The sequence below is a fragment of the Pogona vitticeps genome, chromosome 2 (assembly GCF_051106095.1).
Source record: "Pogona vitticeps strain Pit_001003342236 chromosome 2, PviZW2.1, whole genome shotgun sequence".
Lineage (NCBI taxonomy): Eukaryota > Metazoa > Chordata > Lepidosauria > Squamata > Agamidae > Pogona > Pogona vitticeps.
This window is the reverse complement of record NC_135784.1, coordinates 7,271,398-7,289,159: the sequence shown is the minus strand read 5'-3', so window position 1 is coordinate 7,289,159 and position 17,762 is coordinate 7,271,398. Positions and strand designations below refer to the sequence as shown.

Genomic DNA, 17,762 nt, shown 5'->3' with positions numbered 1-17,762 from the left:
GACTCTCAAGAGTCTCCTCCAGCACCACAATTCAAAAGCATCAATTCTTTGGCAGTCAGCCTTCTTTATGGTCCAACTCTCACTTCCATACATCGCTACAGGAAAAAAACATAGCTTTGACTCTGCAGACCGTTGTCGGCAAGATGATGTCTCTGCTTTTTAAGATGCTGTCTAAGTTTGTCATCACTTTCCTCCCAAAAAGCAGGTGTCTTTTAATTTCATGGCTGCTGTCACCATCTGCAGTGATCATGGAGCCTAAGAAAGTAAAATCTGTCATTGCCTCCATATCTTCCCCTTCTGTTTGCCAGAAAATATTTAAAGCTCCCAAGATTTTGAGAAATGGAAGCTAGAACAAGAATTTAAACTGAAAGAGCGAGCTCTAAAAATGAATTAGAATTGAAAAAAATAAGAGAACTTGAAAGGCAAAGAGAAAGAGAAATGCAGTTCCAAATCGAGATGAAGAAATTGAAATTAGCTGTCCAAAATAATATTCCAGTGAGGTAAATCCCTCAAAAATTAATCTAAAGAAATTTCCCCAATATCGGAATGGAGATTGTCCTGAATCTTTCCTGATTTCTTATGAGAGAGCTTATTGGGACTTGGGAGTTAAAGATGATGAGAGGATGATAATTTTAAGGGGAGTTTTATCTGAAATCTATTCACAGATGCCTCTGGAACAAGCTAGAGGTTTTGAAGCTTACAGAAGGATGGCATATTCCCGAGTTGGGATTAAATCAGAGCATCTAAGGAGAATATTTAGATCAATTTCAAATAAACCTGAGGAGTCATTTGCTCAATTTGGGACATGTTTCACTCTGTATCTTACTAAATCTTAATAAATGTTTGGAACAAAATCATGTCACTTTCTTAGACCAGATAAAAATGTGTTTGGACTAGAACAATTTTATTCAATTTTACCAGGGGAGTTGCATTATCTGGTCAAGGACAAGGATTCTAAACATGTGCTACAAGCATCTGAATATACTGATTCTCTTAGTGGAATCAGAGGTCCTCGATTTTCTGAGGTAATATCTGGTAGTAAAGTGTGGGACGACAGTAAATCCAGTAAAAATTACCTCAGTTGATAACAGCTAATTAAAGGGAGAAGAAAAGGAATTATTATTAGGGTGGCTTTGGGAAAGCTAATATTTGAAAAGAACTGGAAAAAATCACCAATTCAATAAAGGTTTAAAGAAATGTGAAACATGGCCATTAATGATAAAACAACCTGTGAAACTAATATTAGAATAAGAAAAATAGAATGTAATGATTTTAATGAAATATGGAATTTATTTTTCATATATGTGTTTCAAAAATGGAAAGGGTATACACCTGGAGATGAATCACTACATTTCTGGAGAGAAATGGGGTGGTATGAAATATTACGAAAAATAAAAATGAAAAATGATTTTCTGAGGGTGCAGGGGATTGCATAGGGTTGATTATTGTGATATTGTTTATTTTAAAAGTTGATTTTTGTAGTATTTTGTATCTGTGTTGTCATTTCCTTTTGTTCTAAAACTTAACAAAAATCAGTAATACAGTGGTGCCTCACTTAGCGATGTTAATTCATCCGGAAAAAAAAATCGCTGCTAAGTGATAACATCGCTAAGCGAAATAAAAAAGCCCTAGAAACGCATTAATGTGTTCCTATGGGCTTAAAACTCACGGCTGAGCAAAGATCCTCCATAGTGCCGCCATTTTCGGTGCCTCTAAAGCGAGGAATCAATGCCTGAAAACAGCGGGCGGCCATTTTGTTTACCCGGTGGCCATTTTGAAACTGCCAATCAAGCTGTCCGAAAATGGGGGCTTTGCGATGATCGCTTCCCTGCGATCATCGCAAAGCAAAATTTACCCATAGGGACCATTGCAAAGCAATCGCTTTTGCGAGCGCAAAAACTCCGTCGCAGAGCGATTTCGTTGCTATACGGAGCGATCGCTATGCGAGGCACCACTGTATAAAAGAAAAGAATAGGAAAATGGTTATTTTGTGATTTTCACAAAATGATCTGTACCTTCTGATCTTACTTACTTTTCCCCTGACCTTGCAAACCAAACAGAATTTTTAAAAAACAAATGCCTTGGTTTGAATCCCAGTGAGATTCACATCTGTCCTACACTCCTTCTCCATCAGGTAGCAAGCAGGAGAATCAGAATTCCATGGAGCCACCTATATTGTCAGTGGAAAAACAGCAAGAGTAAAGCAGGAAAAGAAAGATTAGACACCCCAAAAGAGGAAAAAGGCAAGGGAAGCCAGCCAACAACAGGGGGAAATATATCTCCATGTTCTCTGACTCCTGATGTTTTTGACCACCTGGGTTTCCAAAAAGAAAGAAAAAAACAAGACAAAGAAAGGAGAAAGTCTCTCATCAGAATCAATCCATTCAAATATACCTCATATTTGTACAAAACTAGAGTAGCCACATGAAAAATCTAACTAATTATACTCAGGAGAAACCACATAAATGCTTGGAATGACTGGGAAGGAATCATATAAATGCATAGAATGTGAAAAGAACTTTAGTTCCAGAAGGACCCTCAGTAAACATCACAGAATCCACACTGGGGAGAAACCATATAAATGCATGGAATGTGGAAAGAGCTTCTGTGACAGCAGTAACTTCAGTAGGCATCAAAGAACTCACACTAGAGAAAAACCATATAAATGCATGGAATGTGGAAAGAGCTTCTGTGACAGCAGTAGCCTCAGTTCACATCAAAGAACTCATACAGGGGAGAAACCCTATAAATGCATGGAATGTGAAAAGAGCTTTACTTCCAGCAGTATCCTCAGTAGGCATCAAAGAACCCACACTGGGGACAAACCATACAAATGCATGGAATGTGGAAAGAGCTTCAGTGACAGCAGTAACCTCAGTTCCCATGAGATAACTCACACAGGGGAGAAACCTTACATATGCAAGGACTGTGGAAAGAGCTTCAGTCACAGGAGTCACCTCAGTACACATCAAAGAACTCACACTGGAGATAAACCATATGAATGCATGAAATGTGGAAAGAGCTTCAGTGACAGCAGTAACCTCAGTTCCCATGAAAGAACTCACACAGGGGAGAAGCCCTATAAATGCAAGGAATGTGGAAAGAGTTTCAGGCAGAGCAGTCACCTCAGTACACATCAAAGAACTCACACAGGGGAGAAACCATATGAATGTGTGGAATGTGGAAAGAGCTTCTGTGACTTCAGTAACCTCAGTTCACACCAAAGAACTCACACAGGGGAGAAACCATATAAATAAATTCAATGAGGAAAGAGGTTCATCCTCAGGGGTCAGTAGTCATGAAGAACTCAGAGGGGAAAAACCATATACAGTGGTGCCTCGCTTAACGACGATAATCGGTTCCAGGAAAATCGCAGTTAAGTGAAAACATCGTAAAGCGAAATTAAAAAGCCAATTGAAACGCATTGAAAACCTTTCAGTGCATTCCAATGGGCTAAAAACTCACCGTCCAGCGAAGATCCTCCATATGGCTGCCATTTTCGGTGCCTGTATAGCGAGGAATCCGTCTCTAAGCCCAACGGGGAGCCATTTTAAGCACCTGGTGGCCATTTTGAAAACCTGCCAATCAGCTGTTTTTGATCGTTGTAAAGCAAAAATCGATTCCCGAAGCAGGGAATGATCATCGCTAAGCAAAATTACAATCACAAAAACAATTGCAATCACAAAATTGCAATCACAAAAACATCGTAAACCGGATTCGTTGTAATGCGGGGCAATCGTTAAGCAGGGCACAACTGTATACATGCAATATGGAAACAGATTCAGTCACAACAGAAGCCATCTGCTCCTGATCTGAGTTAAATTCTGACAGCTTAGGTATCTGGTTCAAGGTTGACTCAGCAATCCATCCTTTTAAGGTTGCTAAATTGAGACCCTGGCACACTTGGAGGAGCAAATTGTGTAGTCTGTGTAACTAAATTGCAGACCACCGAGATAGCGCTTTGAATGCTGTGGATTGGTATACAAGCAGCACACTTTGCTTTTACATTATACAGTAGGACTCCCATATCTGCTGGGGATTGGTTTCAAGCTACCCCATGGACAATGAAATCTTGTTGTTTAATCGTTGTGTCTCACTCTTTGTGACCCCATGGACCAGAGCATGCCAGGCCCTCCTGTCTTCCACTGCCTCCCGGAGTTTGGTCAAATTCATGTTGGTCACTTCAATGACCCTGTCCAGCCATCTCATCCTCTGTCATCCCCTTCTCCTCTTGCCTTCACACTTTCCCAATATCAGGGTCTTTTCCAGGGAGTCTTCTCTTCTCATGAGATGGCCAAAGTACTGGAGCCTCAGCTTCAGGATCTGTCCTTCCAGTGAGCACTCGGGGTTGATTTCCTTCAGAATGGATAGGTTTGTTCTCCTTGCAGTCCTGGGTACTCTCAGGAGTCTCCTCCAGCACAGATCAAACGGACAGATCAAAGCTTAGGACAAAATGATTTATGTGTTTTTATTTATTTATTTATTTATTAGGTTTTTACCCCGCCCCTCTAGACTATGTCTACTCGGAAAAAAAACATCAATATAACATACATAAAAATCACAAAAAATACAATTATAGCAATTAAATTCCAAACGAGATATTACCAGGATGGCATGACTTAAAAAGAGAGAAAAAAAATATGTACATAGATATATATATATAGAGAGAGATCACTTAATTGACTGGAGGGAAGGACTGCTTGAACAGCGAAGTTTTTAACTGCCCTGGCTTTTTAAAATGCACTCTGGAAATTTGGGAAATTCGGGACTTAAATGAGATTGGAATCTGTCCCCAAAAGAGGGGATGGGGTTTTTTTTTTGTTTTTCTATACTGTATTCTATTGTAGTTTGTAGATTTATATGTTCGAATAAAAAAATTATTCAAAAAAAGAGAGTCTCCTCCAGCACCACAATTCAAAAGCATCTGTTCTTTGATAGTCAGCCTTCTTTATGGTCCAGCTCTCACTTCCGTACATCACTACTGGAAAAACCATAGCTTTCACTATGCAGACCTTTGTTGGCAAGGTAATGTATCTGATTTTTAAGATGCTGTCTAGGTTTGTCATCGCTTTCCTCCCAAGAAACAGGTGTCTTTTAATTTCATGGCTGCTGTCACCATCTGCAGTGATCATAGAGCCCAAGAAAGTAAAATCTGTCACTGCCTCCATATCTTCCCCTTCTATTTCTCAGGAGGTGATGCGACCAGTGGCCATGATCTTAGTTTTTTTATGTTGAGCTTCAGACCATTTTTGTGCTCTCCTCTTTCACCCTCATTAAGAGGTGTATTATGCATATGAGTTAAATAAACAGGGAGACAATATACAGCCTTGTCGTACTCCTTTCCCAATTTTGAACCAAAATTGTTCCATATCCAGTTCTGACTGTTGCTTTCTGTCCCACACATAGATTTCTCAGGAGATAGATAAGGTGATCAGGCACTCTCATTTTTTAAGGACTTGCCATAGTTTGCTGTCGTCCACACAGTCAAAGGCTTTTACGTAGCCAATGAAGCAGAAGTAGATGTTTTTCTGGAACTCTCTGGTTTTCTCCATATTACAGCGCATGTTAGCAATTCAGTCTCTAGTGCCTCTGCCCCTTTGAAATCCAGCTTGTACTTCTGGGAGTTCTCAGTCCACATACTGCTGAAGCCTACCTTGTAGGATTTTGACCATAACCTTGCTAGCGTGTGAAATGAGTGCAATTGTATGGTATTTGGAGCATTCTTTGGCACTGCCCTTCTTTGGGATTGGGATGTAGACTGATCTTTTCCAGTCCTCTGGCCACTGCTGAGTTTTCCAAACTTGCTGGCATGGTGAGTGTAGCACCTTAACACCGTCATCTTTTAAGATTTTTAATAGTTTGACTGGTATGCCATTAGCTCCACTGGCCTTGTTGTTAGCCATGCTTTCTAAGGCCCACTTGGCTTCACTCTCCATGATGTCTGGCTCAAGGTCAGCAACCACACTCTCTGGGTTGTCCGGGATATCCAGATCTTTCTGTTATAATTCCTCTGTGTATTCTTGCCACCTCTTCTTGATGTCTTCTGCTTCTGTTAGGTCCCTCCATTTTTGTCCTTTAGCATGTCCACCCTTGCAGAAAATGTTCCTTTAATATCTCCAATTTCCTTGAACAGATATCTGTTTTTCCCCTTTCTATTATTTCCCTCTCTTTGCACCGTTCATTTAAGAAGGCCCTCTTGTCTCTCCTTGCTATTCTTTGGATGTCTGCATTCAATTTTCTGTAACTTTCCCTATCTCCCTTGCATTTGTTTCCCTTCTCTTCCCTCCTATTTGTAAGGCCTCATTGGACAGCCATTTTGCTTTCTTGCATTTCCTTTTCTTTGGGTTGGTTTTCGTTGCTGTCTCCTGTACAATGTTACGAGCCTCCATCCATAGTTCTTCAGGCACTCTGTATATGTCATGAGTTCAGCCGAAGATCTGGAACCAGAAGGGTTAATTACAGCTGAGGAAAATGCTTGGCAATTAGTATCACAGACAGCTTAATCACCGCCAGACTCTCCTCCCCCACTATCCCGAATGAGAGATAAGTTTCTGCAGAGACTCACAACATGGAGGTCTGAGGCTCGCAGGAATGCTTCTCACAGGAACATCAGGTCGGCCAGCCCTGAGTTTTAACAGGATGGGATGTTTCTAGGAATTAGATGATTGTATTCTCAAAGGCTTTCATGGCAAGGATCTAATGGTTTTTGTGGTTTTTTTGGGCTCTTTGGCTGTGTTCTGAAGGTTGTTCTTCCTGATGTTTCGCCAGTCTCTGTGGCCGGCATCTTCCGAGGACTGGAGTAGGAACTCCAGCTCTGTGGTAACAGAGCATGGAGAGACCCCAACCCTACTTGAGTCCATAGACGTGTGTCTCCTCCGCTCTGGCCTGGTAGCCTAGGAGACCTGTCCAGTTATTCTCCAGATCCAGCACCATTAGGAGCCACTATAATTAAGTGTTGCACGTATGCCTCATTTCCCCCTCATTCTGGGACTTTCCTGGCTCCGGACACATAACCCCCTAGTGGACTGGGCACAAGGGGAGTCGAGCTTCAAGGATCCATGTCGGCATCTTGTTCCACCAGCCACCTCGGCTGCAGCAATTTCGACTGTTAGTCCCATGATTCCCTCGGCATACAGGGACTTTGCTGACGTCTTGGAGGAAAAGGGGGTTGACCAACTACCCCCACATCGACCCTATGATTGCGCCATTAATTTGGTGTGTGGGGCACTCTTCCCTGTGGCACGGATCTACTCTATGTCTGAACCAGAACTAGTGGACTTGCGGGCCTTTCTTGACAAAAACCTGAAATGGGGATTCATCCGGCCATCGACCTCATCCCTGTCTGCACCTGTTATCTTTGTCAAAAAACAGGGCAGAGAGTTTTGCCCCTACAATAATTACTGGGCCTTGAATAAAATAACCATTTGGAACTCCTACCCCCTGCCATTGATCACAGAAACTCCTGAATTGCCTTAAGGGTGTCCAGGTTTATACCAAGTTGGACTTCTGTGGCACCTACAATTTGGTGAGAATTTGTGCAGGCGACGAGTGGAAGATGGTTTTTGGGACTCGTTATGGCCAGCACGAATACCTAATCATGCCTTTCGGCTTGACCAATACTCTGGCCGTATTCCAGTGGTTCATGAATGTCATCTTCCGAGACCTGCTTGATCGCTTTGTGATCATCTATTTCAATGACATTTTGATTTACTCCCGAAACCCCGCTCAGCACACAGAACGCGTTCACCAGGTCTTAACAATGACTACGAGATCAACAAGCTGGAGAAGTGTGAGTTAAACCTGCAGGAAGTTAGTTCCTAGGCCACATTGTGTCACCCCACGGGATCCAGATGGACCCAAATAGAAGAGGTTCTGACCTGGCAGAAGCCCTGGAACCATAAAGAATATGCGGTAACACCCTCTGAAGAGCTTCGGCCACATCTATCTTATCACCCTCCGTCTTCGCAGCGACTACATCCCGCTTGTCCCTGGCTGATGAAGTTCAGGCCAGCCAAGCCCATGATCCCTGGGCCAAGCAGGAACTCCAAGAGGCCCCTGCTGGAGACTTTGCTAACCTCCAGGGTCTCCTTTTGCACTGAGGGCCCCTGTGTGTCCCTCCAGGGTCCCTCCGAGCCAACGTACTCTACTAGACCCACAATTCCCCTCCTGCAGGACACTTTGGTCAGTATAAGACTCTGCATCTACTCACATGGCAGTTCTGGTAGCCCCGGGTTTGCATTGACGTTCGTTACGTTGATTCCTGTGAGGTTTGTTGTCAAGCCAAAGGCATACCAGACAAACCTCCAGGGCTGCTACATCTGCTACTCATACCAGCCGGCCCTTGGGACACAGTATCTCTGGACTTCATCACTGACCTCCCGCCGTCACAACAGCATACCTGCATTCTGTTAATGGTGGACCTGTTCACCAAAATGCCTCATTTTGTCCTATGTCCCAAGCCTCCCACAGTTCCTGAAACAGCTCAGCTCTACCTTCAACACATTTTTCATCTACACGGGCTCCCAAAGCACTTAAATTTCAGATCATGACTCCCAATTCACCTCCCAATTCCGGTAAGCCTTGCACACCAGTCTAGGTAGCCAGGTACACTTATCATCTGCATACCATCCTCAAACAGATGGACAGACCGAGCATACTAACACCACCCTTGAACAGTACCTATGTTGCTATACCTCCTATCAGCAGGATAATTGGGCTACCTTGCTACCCCTGGCAGAGTTCACCTACAACAACGTCATACATTCATCCACAAAACAGACCCCATTTGCAGCCACTTATGGATACTACCCTCATTTTTTCTGAGCTGTCCTGTCATTGATCGCAGTTCTTGCTCCTGACACTCTCATACACAAGTTGCAGGGTCTCCAAGATTTGCTTGAGAGCACCTTCAGCAAGCTAAGGATGCTTACAATTCAGCGGCCAACAGAAAACGACAAGAAGGGCCACCTTTGAAATCAGGGGACCAGGTCTGGCTCTCCACCTGTTATTTACACTGACCTGGCCAGCCGTGCAAGTTGGACCCTTGGTTTCTAGGGTCTTATCTAATCACAGATCAAATCAGCCCTGTCGCTTTTCAGATACAACTCCCAGCCACTCTCCGTATTTACCTGGTTTTCCATCGGTCTCTCCTTGTCCCTGTTGCGGCACTGGACCCTGTCCGACCTCCACCTCTGGCTCCACCTCCACCCGTTTTGGTCAATGACAAGGAAGAATACGAGGTTCGTCAGATCAACTGTAGCAATTTCATGTACCCTTAACATATTACACCTTCTCTCTTCTGTATATCAGTGTTTATTTTTTTCATTTTATTTCTTGTTCCTGTCGCCTCCCATGCCTGTAACAGTTTTCCAGTAACAAATTCCAAAGTTAAATCTGTTTCAGCCATTGCTTCCATGGCACAAATTAATCCATCCCAGGACTCATCAAGGGATAAGGTTGCCAGAAACATGTGTACAAAAAGGAGGACATAGAAAGCAAAAAAGGACAAAGGAGGACATATTGGGGGGCTCTGTGCACAGGGTGGGGCGCATGTCACTTTTGGAATTAGGTATTGGGGAAAATAGCTCTTTGATCATGGGGCAATACCATAACAATTCAACGTACTCAGTCTTGAAATGTCATTTTTTGGACTACAAAACTCAGAATCCACTGGCTGCTGTATTTTCATGTTTTAAAAAATGTTTAAAAATAAAAACAAAACAAATCTACATATACACGTACTGGGCTCCCAGGACCAATGGAGACAATCTATTCCTTCCTTCTTCTTTTTTTAAAAGTTTTATTTCTACTACAAGCACATATCTAAAATACAATACAATACAGACTTCCCCACACCCTCCCCCCTTTGAGGACAGGGATTCACACCTCGTTACAAACCAGCTTTCCCAAATTTCAGAGAGCATTGAAAACAGCTAAAAGAAAAAAAAGAAAAAAAGGAAAAAAAAACAAAGCTCACCAATCATTTTGCCCTATCTTCAAGTCTGACCCTGGGCCCAAACATGTATTAAGTTCCAGCTTTGTTTTGCATAGTCTCTTGGTTGCTCTCGTAGCGCTTCTGATAGTGTATCCAGTTCTATAATGTCCAACAGCTTCTTCAGGAACTCCTCCATTGTAGGTACATCTTCACTTTTCCATTTTTGGGCCCAGAGTATCCTAGCTGCTATCAGTATATACATCAAGCAATATTTAATTTTCTTATCGGTAATTTCTGGCATAATGTTTAATAATGCTATTTCAGGCTTAAAATTTAATTTCCTTTGAATAATTCCCTTTATCATTTCCCACAACTGTGACCAATAAGCCCTGGCTTTTTCACATGACCACCACATATGATAATAAGGTCCAACTTTTTTTTTTTTACATTTCCAACAGATATTACTGCTTCCTTCTGACATTTTTGCCAGTTTTATGGGAGTATAATGCCATCTATAAAACATTTTGAGGATATTTTCTCTTAAATTTACTGGCTTGATCATTTTATAACAGTCTTTCCACATCATCGTCCATTGAAGGAAGGAATAGGAAGGAGATCCGTGCCCCTTGTTTTATTGATTTTTTTATTTTAATAAAACCATAATAAAGTGAAATAAAAAGTTTAAAAAGTTGTGTGACAGATTTGAAACACTTTATAAAAAACAGGAAAGGAAACAGAAGGCGTGGATTTCTCTCAGTTTGAGAATGCAAAGGGGGGGGGGAAATGGATTTGCACACACATACACACAAAGCCATTTTCTCCACCCTTTGCATTTCTCAAGCTGAGAGAAATCCGCTTGTGTGTGTGTATGTATGTGTTCCAGCTCCCACAAGCATAGGGGATAACTCTGCATATGCTCCTGGACCTGGAAACACACTCTGCACAAGCCCCAGGGTCGTGTGTGTGTGTGTCAGGGCAGAAGGGGGGGATAAAAGTGCTTCCTGTTCCCTGGCTTTAGGAGGAAGGAGGGACCGGACTAGCCCCTATTTCCCTGGCTTTGAACGGCCACCCCCTCCCAAACCCCAGAACAGCCTCCCCTCCAGCAGGCAAGCAAGTGCACTCACTTCACTCCTGTCCATTTCCATCCATCCCTCGCTCACTCACTCACTCCTTCCTGCCTTAGTCAGCTATGGGCAGGAGCAGCCATCCACAAGCTGGGGATTGATTGCTCAGGGCTGGAACAGCCCTAAACAATCAAGCCACTTTATCTCCAATCGGATCTCTTTGAAAGAACCAGAGGATTTACAAGGGCCTCAACCTAGGAAGTAACAGGGAGAGGTTCGGCTGCAGTGGGTGGGGGAGGGGGTGGGAGTGGAGATACAAAAGCTGGACATTTTGAAGTTTTTTAGTTTTGCCTTCCAGACGGAGGACATGATCCTGAAAAGTAGGGCATGTCCTCCTTTTGCCGGACATCTGGCAACCCTATCAAGAGAGGATATGGTTACATAAACCTTGTATAAGTCCGTGTACATCATATATTTCTTTAATTGAGTCATTTAATTGTTTGTAAATGTTTCATGCAGTGAACCTTCTTTACTGAACTTTGATATAACTATCTTGCCAGATAAACTTTACTTCCTGCTGTTTTCCTTACATGCAGTTTTTTTAAAGCAAAACCTTTTTTTGCCTTTGACATACTTCTAACAGTTAATAACTGCCTGTCCTCCAAGCCAAGAATTATTGTAGTTCTGACTTTTTCTTCTCTATGTAGCCGTAGAGGAGAAGGAGAGTTTGTGGGTGAGTCATTTATCACAGGTTCCCAAATATAACCCTACCCTGAGCACCATTTCCATTATCACACTCCAACTGGCATAGTACCTTTCATTCAGCCTTTCCAGTGCCATACTGGAGCTCAGAGACATTGGCATCATTGGATTTCTGTCTTCCCTTCTGAAGAAGACTTTCCTTTTTTTCTTTTTAAAATTTAATTTAATTTAAATTTACTTGTGTTTTTGTTTTTCAAGGCAAGGCTCTGGCCTAGATTAACCTAGACTGGGCTCATGACCCTGAGGAGGGTTTTTTCTCCTCTTTTTAAAATATGTGCAGAATGGCACAGCAGAATCTTGCCTTGAATAGTTATTTATTTGCAAAAACACAATTTGCATTATATTCATGTGAATCAATTATTTATCAAGGAATACCATTGATATGTGTGTGTCTGTGTGTGTGTGTATACACAAATATTTTATACACACACACACACAAACACACACACACACACACACACACACACAAAATCCCTAAGTACAACTGCTTGTCATTGCTTGTTCCAGTTCACATTAAATTAGTTATTTGAAGTCTCTGGAATTTCAGAACTTATAACTCTCTCAAGAGTATTTAGCTGTTTTCTTACCCTCAAGGAAACATCCACACTGAATCCTTTTACAACATCAGGCAGTCATTCTCACAGTATATTCTTTCTATTGTTGCTGCCTCTAGCCAGACACCGCCCTTTTTTATACTGAACCTATTGAGAGACACTCTGTGTTTCTGAAGGTCAGTTACCTTAATTTTATTTTATTTGTTTTATTTATATCCTACCCATCTACACCGAAGTCTACTCTGAGCGGCTAACAACACTCAAGAATAATAAAATAAAACAAAATAAAACAACAGCATTAATGCAATTGAAGATAACAGACAAGTTAGGTATTGACAGGAGGGAAAGCCTTTCTAAAGAGCCAGGTCTTGAGTTGGCTCTTACACCCAGCGAGGGAGTCAGACAAATTTCTGGGGGGGGGGGAATTGTTCCAGAGGCATGGGGCCACTGCCGAGAAAGCCCGCTTCTTTGAGGGACCTTGTCCCTGCGGAAAGACCACGATAGTCCATTCTAGTGGATCCACCAACTCTCTTTAGGTTTCTCTGGATTAGGTAGTAGTCCTCCTACCTTTAAATTAGGGAAATCTTCCAACAGCCCCCACATTCTATTGTATTTCAATTCTTTCTCCTTTCCTTTATCTCTTTCTACATCCTTCTTTCCTTCAGCCACTGAACTCTAAACTCTCTTCTCTTTTCTTCCTCCCATTTCCTCCCCCGACTGGTAGAAGTAACTCCTCTCCCTCTCTCTTCTACCTGACAAATCTCAACTTTCTCCTTCTTTCCATTTGATTCCACCTCCTTCTCCTCTTCCATGTTTAACTCTTTATTTTCCATTATCCCTACTGTTTCTCCTTTTCTCTCAGTTGTCTTGGTTTGAGAGGACAGCTCACTCTGTTCTCTTTCCTTTTCCTCTACAACTCCTTCACAGTCTGTCTACTTATTTGCTGCAATATAGTTCTGTGCATGTGAACCTCTTCCCCACTATCACCATATTTTTCATGCAGCCACTGCCATGAGTTCTTTGAATTTTCTTCATATGTTTATAACAACATTCAAAGGTACACATAAATTCTTCTCCTTTTAGAGGGCTTAAGCAATTCCTTTCATGCCACCAGGACAGGAATTACACTGCAGTGGCAAATTCATAGATTACTTTGCTTTTCCAGAATGTTTTTCATCTGGTTAATTACCTAAGCAAATCTCCTTTTTCATGTTCCCTTTTTTCTGTTTCTTTTATCTGTGGAAGTTAGCATGCAGAAGGTGAGGTTAATCTTATTTCTTGAGTTGATCAGGTTCAGAAACATCTTTTTAAGTCCAGAAACTAAGCATGTCACTTTTCTGGATCTTTCCCATACCAAACAGCTCCCAAAAGGTCAGGTCTTTAAGGCCTGCTTTGCTGGGGTGGATGTGCAAAGAGTTAAGTCAGAGTGTTCCCTCCTGAGGGCACAAAAACCTCCGGACCATGCAAAAGGATATTCTTGCAAGAGTCCGAAAATAAGCTGGGGAGGTGGTGCTCAGGCCCAGGAGGAGGAAGCAAAAAAAGAGTTGATGGAAGATACTCAACATGGTGGAAGGAACCTGTAAGGTCAATTTTTTCCCCTGGCCATTCCTCTTATGTTTTTTCCCCTCAATAATCCTTTTGCTTCACACCCCCACCCCATTTTGGACCCATGTTGGCTCCTACCCACTCCCTCCTTCCTTCCAGGGTGGGGAGGGGGTTCAGGTACACTCAGGAAGAGATCAATCCCGCCCTACTCCTCAGAAGCCTCTGCGGCCAAGACCTCCCTCGGCAGGGAGAGGGCCCCCTCCCCTACAGGGAGGAGGGGGAGAGCGAGTTTGGGGCCTCCCCCACCCCTTTCGACCCAGGGGGGAGGGCCGACCCCACTCCTTCAGCCGCCTGAGGCCCGAAGCGACCCCCGCTCCTTTCTCCACACCCTCCCCCCTCCCCCGTCCTATAGAGAGAGCTCGCCCTCCCCCCCAGCTCCGCCCTTCCCCCCCCAAAGGGCCTGCAGGGGAGGCACCCCTCCCCCTCCGCGCTTGCACTTCCGGCTCCCATTCAGAGGGAGGGAGGGAGACCCCCCCACCGGGCCTTAGGAAGAAGGAGGGGGAGGGGCCGCGCGGCCCTTCTGAGGGGGGGGCAGCTCTTCAATATTATCTCCTCCTCTCCCCCCTCTTTGTGTCTGCATTTCCCCATTGATTCACGCAATCCTTCGTTAGGGGGAAAAGGGAGGGAAAGAGCAGAAGAGCTCCTCCCGCTCCCTTGGCGCTTCTCAAACCGGAACACGGAAGGGGGTGCGCCTGTCCTTCCTTCCCCCTCGCCTCTATGGTCTCCCAATTGATACCGCTTGCCCGGAGGCCTCCTGGTCAGTTTCCCCGCTTCAGGACCCTGGAAGGAGGTGGGCGATGGCGGGAGGAGGGGGGGATGATTGTGTGTGTGTGTGTGTGTGAGAGAGAGAGAGAGAGAGACGGGAAGGAGAAGGAGGAGGAATGGCAAAGGGATGTGTGCGAGGGGGAGGTGCTCACAAACCAAGCCAGGCTTCTTCTGTCTCTCTCCCCCCCCCTCTCTCTTTAGGGGCTTCCTAAGGAGGCCTTCCCTCGAGGGTCTAGTCGTGAACCAGAGTCACCCCCTCGACCGGCTCGCAGCCTGGAGGAGATCCCACGGCAGGAAAGGCAGGGTGGGTAGTGGGTGGGATGATGTCCTCCCTCTCTGCCTGCCTGCCTGCCTGCTTCGGGGCCTTGTGGCTTCCGAACCTGGGAGGTCTTTCTCGGAACGGAAGGCGGGCCGTTGTTGGTTTTTTCCTCTACCTGGGGCCCAACCTGGGCGCGAGGCCCACCAACTCACTAGAACCCCCCCCCCCCCAAACTGCTCTCTCGATGCATGGGGCCAGCCCCCACGCCTCCTTCCATCTTTTTTGGGGGGCAAATAAATTATGGGGAGCCTTTTTGTTATGGCCTTCCTCCCCCCCCCATTCCTCCTGAAATTTCATTTCGCTCCCAGCCTCTTTCTCTCTCTCTGTAGTCATGCAATCCTTTATTTTGGGGGGGGGAATAGGAGGAGGGAAAACTAGAGCTAGGAGGGTGTGTGGAGGAGCCCTTATCGACGTAGCTCTAGGTACAACAACAGGAAGCGGATGTGGAGTGCCGTGCGCCGGCCTCTCCTCCCTCCCCCCCATCTCTATGGTTCTCGGTGCTGTCGCCGGGAGGGAGGCGCTCGGGGTGCGTTTCTCTGCCCCCCCCCCGGGACCTCCTGGGAGGAGGTGGGCGATCCGGAGGGCAGGACGTGGGGTGTGGAAAAGAGGTGGCAGGCGGGGGGGGGAGAGGGAGGAAGATTTCCAAAAAAAGAGGAGAAATTAAATCTCAGCTCCTTGGAAGGGGGGGAGGGGAAAGAGGGAAACCCCCTCGGTCTGCCTTGCAGGAAACAACAACCTTGGAAGGGTGGCCTTTTTCTTTCTCCTTGGGGACCTAGGAAGGGGGCGGGGAAGAGATGAGATGTCTGCACTGAGGGACCGAGATCCCCTCCCCACATGCCCCTTCCCATCAAGGCGCCCTATGTGCATGCCAGGGTGGGGTGATCGCATGGCTTTCCTGCGAGGAGACCTCCCTCGTTCCCCCAAATCCTGCCTGTATGGGGTGGGTGGGAAACGGGCAGGGACTGCCTTCAAACCCCCTCTTCGTTTCTTCCTTTCTTCTTCCCTGGAAGGGAGGCAGCGTTGAAACAGGAAAATGACGGGGAGGGGGTGGCGGGGTGCAGAGATGGGGTGGGTAAGATTTGACACAGAACACACAAAAGACCCCAGCCGTGTGGGTGTTGGTGTGGTGGTGGGGAGCCAAGTCAAAGGACCAGGCTGATTCTTGCATTGGACTTTACATGGAGCCAATCCTGAAGTGTTTGTCAAGGGAGGCCCGCTCTCTGTTCCCGTGGCTCAGGAGGGACTTGAACCCAGGACTGCCGGGTCCTCCTCTGACATTCCACCCACTCCACAGCACTGGCTCTCCTGAAAGGGTTTCCTGGGGAAGGGGGGAAAAGCTTCCTACCCACAACTTCACTTGAATGGGAAAGGTTTGGGTTCAAAAGTTTGTGATACCCCCCGTGCGCTGCATCCTCCTCTTTCTTTCCTGCCTTCCTCTCCCCCCCCCCCCCCCCGGCTGTTCCTTCCTTGGCAACCTTTCCGTTCTCCTTTTTCTGCCCTTGCAAGAACAGAGAGAGACACACGGAGGTGTCACCCGCACAAGATAGGAAAAGGACAAACACATGCTGGAAGGCTCTTATCCAAAGAAACCTCCCTCCTTTTTCTTTTCTCCCAGGCAGGACCTGAGGCCGAGCCGAGGCTCTCTTGGATTTGCTCAGCACCCAGAGGGGAGAAGCAAACTTCTGATCAATCCCTCCAGCCTTCGCAAGGCAGGTGAGATTTTCTTCCTTGGGATCAGAAGCCCTCCGTACACCCGACAGGAGACAAACTGCCATCAAGGTTAGACAAATTTATGTGAGATCCCTTTTGCTCCATTGCTGGCAACATCCAGAGTCTTTGGGGGGGGGACCCACCACCCCCAGTTCTTCCATGAGGGACGGAGAGGACATGGAGACCTGTTCCTCTCCACCCTCTCGAAAGACTTGAGTCGGTGAGAAACCCCCAAATTCCGAGGCTCCCTGTGGTTCTCTCCTTCCAGCCCCTCTCCGTAGCTGACGGGAGTGACTCCCGAGCAACCCAGTTCTCCATGTCTCAGGGTGGGCAATTCTTTCCCTCCCACATTAGAGTTCTGGCATTCCCTGCTTTCCTTTCAAATCCTGGATTTTCAATCTGGGAAAGAGGCAGGAGAGGATTCCGAGGGTGGATGTAAAATTTAGAGGTGTTGAGCCTTTCTCTGCTGGCGGCCACCCTTCTCCCTAGCTCAGGGGGTGTAACGCCTGCCAGGAAATTACCCCTTCTCAACAGGAATGGGCTTCTGGCCCCCAGGAACGATGGCGCCTCTTTCCTCGAGTCCGCAGTCTGCCTTTCTCTGCACTGGCTGGACTCTTCCGCACTCAGCCGGAGGCTTCGCCTACAGAGTTTGCAAAGAACCAAGACTGGTTCCTGATATCTTTTTGAAAAGGATGTAACCTGTGACACACACACACCCAGAAGCGCCAATGTAGGGTGATAGGTCCAAGGAGTGGGTTATTTATTTATTCAAAAGAGTTTCACCCCAACTTTTTCATTAAACATGGATCTAAGATAGCTTACATCATTTAAAAACAACGATAGTTAAAGCTAGGAAGCAGATATCCGGTTTGGCGTAGTGGCGAGAGTGGACAAACTAGGACTCAGGAGACCTGAGTTCGAGTGTCCAGTCAGCCATGGAAAGTTCATTGGGACTGTAGAACTGCTAAAGGCACTCCTTAAATAGCTCACTTAACTTAAATATCTTGCTTACTGTTAAGGTCACTCTTAAGATGGTCCTGACTTCACAT

At 45.4% G+C, this 17,762-nt stretch overlaps 1 protein-coding gene across 1 annotated transcript in view; it reads left to right on the top strand.

Moving 5' to 3' along the window:
* Positions 1-17,762, top strand: part of LOC110070751 (uncharacterized) — a 78,064-nt gene that overhangs the window by 9,418 nt on the left and 50,884 nt on the right. Inside the window, exon 4 of the mRNA XM_078386440.1 lies at positions 16,619-16,782. The gene's annotated coding sequence lies outside the window, so the exon portion shown is untranslated. The remainder of the gene's footprint in view (positions 1-16,618; positions 16,783-17,762) is intronic.